We start from the raw sequence: 6,014 nt of genomic DNA, 5'->3' as shown, positions 1-6,014 counted from the left end.
TTAAAAATATATTTGTTGACTCATTTTTTAAGCAATACCCAATTAAATGTGAAATAAATGAAGATGAGAGTTTATAATTCTGGTTCGTTCTTAATTAATGGCCTAGGTTTACTTTTTAGTTTCTCATTAATGATCTCAACTAACTAAAAGATCGAATGAACTTGTACAAAACGAGCTTAGGTTAGAGATAAAAGACTACAAGAGAATACTTTTTTTTAGTAAACATGGTCTAAAGTGTATCTTAAGTGTCTAAAAAATCAATTGATCTCAATTCTTTTTATTTTGTAACAACTCATTGACTTCGAGAAAAATGACACTAAATACAGAAAAATACTAATTTGCAAAAATACAACTTTATCAATAAAATACCTTAAACTTAATGAAAATCTTGAACTTAGAGAATTGTTGAACCACATAATAAATACTTGAGATCTCAAGATTTAAAATAAAATCAAACCTAATTAAAAATAAATTAGAAACATTGTTTTTACAATAAAAACCGAAATTGATAAATTTGAACTAACCAAAAGAACAAAATTAGACAAATGACAATAAATCTCCAAGTTCGACGCTAGGTTGCATTGATCTCTCCATTTATCCCACTCAAGGTCGTTATGGACTTTACACGTCACTGTCAGATCATTTATCTACACACATAAACAAATAAGGGTAAGTCTAATGCTTAGTGTTGACCCTTGTTTTGGTCAACGACACGGAGTCTTGAAAACGACAGAAAAATAATAAAGAGCTTGAGAAAACGATCTAATGGAAAATAGAGAACATAAGGAATTATAGTGGTTCAGCCCCAATGGTTGGTAATAACCTATGTCCACTTGATACTATTATTAGTATTGAACTCCAAAGGTGTGACAAAGAACTAGAATTCCTGAGTTTCACAGACCTTAGAAGAAGAAAAACAATACAAACGATGGATAATAGCAATAGATTTCGGAAAAAGAGAAAAAGACTGATCCCCTTCCTTGAGCTATTCTTTGCATATTTACAGACCCAGGAAGGGTTACATGAATCAATTAATAATATCTTTCCTTAATAAACGGATCTTCCAGTCATAATGAAGAGATATTCTCGGAGGTCATTACAACTGTACAGATCTTTACATAAATAAACGGAATATATGATCAGTCTGGTCATAGGCAAAACTTGATTTCCGCATGCAGAAATGTTTCTGGTTGATAGGCGAGTAGTATCTCTACCACTTGTAGAAAACCCTTTCCACGCCATCACCAGATCTTTTTTCAGGTAAACATTTGCCCCCCAATTTTATTTATTGCGACCAGTAATAAGTAAACTTAGGAAACTGACTTGTCGTATACCCCACAAAATCTGTCAGAGCCTCTCATGCGTTCTTGAAAATTGTGACCTAATCACGCCCAATCATGCATTTTCAGTTTCCAAGTAACCTTTTCGGCGGCTATTACACTCCCCCAAACCTTGAAAATGTAACTCATGATTAGCCCTTTTTAACATATCTCAGCCTCTATAAATAATCCTCACTTTTACCTTTTAACACTTTACTCGCCATTTTCTTGCCAAGAACTCCATCTCAGAGCTCAAAACTTCGAAGGTTTTCTGTTGCCGTTCCAAGGATCTCCCGTTCGCTTGCTCAAAGTCGCTCCACTTCGGAATCTTCAAACTACACTTCTAGGTAAAAAAAATTAAACATTTTGAGATGCCATGCATACTATTTTTGAGTTTTGAAACTTTCTGTGTTCTTGGGTAAAATTTAGTAAGGATTTTATGTGTAACGTCCCTAAGGTAGGGTACGTTCGCCACATACTCGTAATTCTAGAGTTTACGAGTATGTTAGACACTTGACCAAAAGAATTAAATAAAAATGATATGAAGAAATACAGAAAAATTTAAAACGTTTATATAAACTTATTAGTAGAAATGATTACACGTATGAATACTTTAAATTTAAGGCAGCCATATGAAAACTCTAAATCATTATTGCATTGCTACTGAGTCTGTGCTCCACAAGTTGCTCAACAGCTAAAGCCACAACTGGAAAAATATTGGAAAATAACATAATGAGCTAATGCTCAGTAAGCAAATCTCATGCATACACATACACATGAATATCGTGAGTTTGTAGTGCACATATACTAATATGCTGACTTATATACTTATGCATTTCATTTATTGCTCATGCACTTTCAAACTTTACTTTTATGCTCTTTCTTTTAGTTTCACATTTTTATGGGCCCAATATCACTTGTGCACACTGTTTGATTCGGCCAATGCCTGCAGGGCTTGTTATACATATCATATGGAATCCCATGGGTTCTCCTCCGACTAGCCATCATCACAGCTAGGCTTATCATAACACTCATTTCATCGTTTCCATAGTTGCCATACTTATTACACATATGGAGGAGAAAGACGGAAACATGGCAAACATATCTGAAGGGTCAACTCTGACCTAGCCCACACTAGTGGGCAGCCACTATAAGTCTTATAGACTTCCGTCTTCTTTACTGAACTTACTTGATTGCTTCATCAAAACAGTGGCACCCTTTTTAAACATCTTATTATCACTTTGCTTAAGCCTTGTGTCATTAAAATGTTCACTTCACATAAGACATTTCAAGGCATTTCACAATTTTCCTCATATTTATATGCATGGTCTTATATCACATAATAATGTATCACATAACTGTACATGCCATGCATACATGCTGATGCTGAAATGCCAATGTTCATGTTCATGATTCATGTTTGATGGTATTCAATCAAGGCATTGTATCACATCTCATATAACTCAAAACATCTTTAGTCATAATACATGAAGCTTTGGGTTGGTGGCGTTGTTATACCTTAACGTAGAGCTATGGCTCAGGTCTAAGGTTTCCAGCCTAAAAACTTAAACGCTTCATATATCATAACATATACACTACAACAAAATAGAAGTTTTATGACTTTAATTGGGAGACATTGGAAGTCTACAATGTCTCTCACTTAGTGAGACGTTGTTGCTAGGGTCATTGTAGGTATATATCCCACGTCTCCCATTGGGAGACGTGCCTCACTTCCCACGTCTCCCACTGGGAGAGGTGGAAAGTCAAACGTTGACTTTCCACCTCTCCCATTGGGAGACGTGGGAAGTGACTCACCTCTCCCAATGGGAGACGTGGGAAGTCCCTAGGAGACATCCCACGTCTCCCATTGGGAGAGGTGAGTCATTTCCCACGTCTCCCAATGGGAGAGGTGGAAAGTCAACATTTGACTTTCCACCTCTCCCATTGGGAGACGTGGGAAGTCTCCCACCTCTCCCAATGGGAGACATTGAAAGTCTCCCACATTTAAAAAAAATAAATTAAATAAATTTATAATTAATATTATTTTAATTTGATTTAATAATTAATTAAATTGAAATAATATTAATTTAAATTGAAATAATATTAATTTAAATTGAAATTATTTTAATTTAAATTGAAATTATTTTAATCTAAATTGAAATTAATTTAATAATTAATTAAATTGAAATAATATTAATTTAAATTGAAATAAAAAAATATATTTGTTAGATATATACAAGAAATACAATATTTGTTAGAAATATTCAAAATGAACAAATATTGCATTGTGTATGAAGAAAGAGTTAAAAAATTAAAAAAAAAACCTATCAACGAGGTCGGTAACTTTGGATTATCGGCAACATATATGTCGCCCATTCTTGTCGCAACTCATCAATTTGTGCCTCTGTATATGATGTGCTTGTTAGCTGCAAGAAATATAAAGTAAAATATATTAATTAATTATTTGATTACATTTATAGTTTCAAAAATAATTTGTAAATTTTAATTAATAATACCGTTCTCAAGTAATGCCTGGGACTTGCATGTTCAATCAAGTAATGCCCGTTCTCAACTAATCGTTTATTATCCTAAATAATATCGGGCAGCATTTCCCCTATAATAGTGACCTAACCATCTGCATGTGAATAACAAAACAAACAATTCAAACAACATACAATAAGTTTCTTCCTTATAGAATGCCTATATAAAATTAATTGTTTATTATCCTAGATAAAATCGGGCAGCATTTCCCCTATAATAGTGACCTAACCATCTACATGTGAATAGCAAAACAAACAATTCAAACAACATACAATAAGTTTCTTCCTTATAGCTCCGCAGCACACAGTCAAATTTCTCAGAACCTACTTCACTAATACACACAAGTTCTCAACCTTCCGTTATCACCGCAGCACACAATTTTAATCTCAGAACCTACTTCACTATGGATGAATATTTAAGATATTCAAACTCTTCTAACATTTGTTTAATAATATTAAAAGTAGAAGTAAGAGAATATATATTTACCTCTTGCAATTAATAATTCAAAAGCTAGCAAAATTACTTCAAGTAGTAATCGAATTCGCTATTAAATTCACAAACCAATATAAATAAATTAATAAATAATAAATAAAATATCACTAAATATCTAGCAATATATAACTTATTATTATAATTTTAGAAACTTAATTACCTCAAATGTGTGATTGATAGATATAGAAGTTTTGATGCAAAGTACTCTCTAAAATCTCACCACCAAAATCACAACCTACGAAATTAAATTAATTAATATGTTAAACATTACTAAACAAATATCACTAAATTCCTAATAAGTAATTGATTGGTAAACAAATAAAAAAAAACTCCAATGAGCCACTAATTATAACCTAAACAAAAAATCAATAAAAAATTTCATAACCTAAAATCTCAATAATCAACAAAAACATAAATTTTTGCATATATTTATATTTTTAAAATTATTTAATAAATTTATTTTAACATAATAACTATATATATAACAAAATAGTTAGAATTTAAAAAAAAAAAGTTTAAATATATATACAAAAATATATCTAAATTTCGAAATAAATAATGATAAAAATTAAAAAAAATCATGAACATATATATTATAATGAAATATATACAATGTGATAGGTTAAATTAAAAAAAAACTATGAAATCTTAAATCTATAAAAAAAACCTCCATGGAAAAACAAATAAATCTAACAATGTATAGAAAAAAATGCATAAAAATGTAAAATTAACACAAAATCATGTATATTACTCATCCTAATGCTAAACCTATGATTTTTTATCAAAATAATTAACTAAAATTCATAAAAATTAAAAAAAACTAACCTTGAAAACCCTAAAATCGCAACCCCTTTCGTGCTCTCTGTTTGGTGTGCTCTCTCTGTTTGGTGTTATGAGGAAGAAGAAGACCCAAAATTCATTAAATGGCCAGGGGGACATCCAACGTCTCCCACTGGGAGACGTGGGACACGTGGCACGTCTCCCACTGGGAGACATTGAATGTATAGAGGGGTACATCCAACGTCTCCCATTGGGAGACGTGCCACGTGTCCCACGTCTCCCAGTGGGAGACGTTGGATGTACCCCTCTATACATTCAATGTCTCCCAGTGGGAGACGTGCCACGTGTCCCACGTCTCCCAGTGGGAGACGTTGGATGTACCCCTCTATACATTCAATGTCTCCCAGTGGGAGACGTGCCACGTGTCCCACGTCTCCCAGTGGGAGACATTAGATGTCCCCCTGGCCACTTCTCAACCTATTTCCAACGTCTTCCACCATTTTTAATGTCTTCCAATTGTAGTCATTAATAAAAACTTTCAATGTCTTACACCATTAGACATTTAAAACCCCTGATAAGTTTTAATGTCTTACACCAATGGTGTAAGACATTGTAGGGAGTCATTGTATGTCAAATTTCTTGTAGTGATAACAAATCATGAACATAAAGTAATCCACATATCCATCAACATAAGAGCACATACTTGCACATAATTCATATCATTCTTAACCAAGTAAGACATATTTCACATATCACGGAATTCATCAATTACATATCACACAACACCCTTATGGTGTTCATATAACCATTCTTCACATACTTATCATATGCATCATCATCATACCATACTTAACTCATCAGATGTACACAATCAATGTAGTC

The 6,014-nt window shown here is 32.6% G+C and overlaps 1 long non-coding RNA gene across 1 annotated transcript; it reads right to left on the bottom strand.

Moving 5' to 3' along the window:
- Positions 1-3,511: 3,511 nt before the first annotated feature.
- LOC133783202 (uncharacterized) lies at positions 3,512-5,329 on the bottom strand. Its single transcript, XR_009870824.1, has 4 exons — positions 5,178-5,329; positions 4,513-4,587; positions 3,836-3,954; positions 3,512-3,745 (listed from the first exon to the last, which is right to left on the bottom strand). It is a non-coding gene; the product is annotated as an uncharacterized LOC133783202 (long non-coding RNA).
- Positions 5,330-6,014: the final 685 nt, after the last annotated feature.

This window comes from Humulus lupulus, chromosome 6 (genome assembly GCF_963169125.1).
Source record: "Humulus lupulus chromosome 6, drHumLupu1.1, whole genome shotgun sequence".
Classification (NCBI taxonomy): domain Eukaryota; kingdom Viridiplantae; phylum Streptophyta; class Magnoliopsida; order Rosales; family Cannabaceae; genus Humulus; species Humulus lupulus.
Note: the sequence above shows the minus strand (reverse complement) of the source record. Positions and strands in the feature narration are given on the sequence as shown.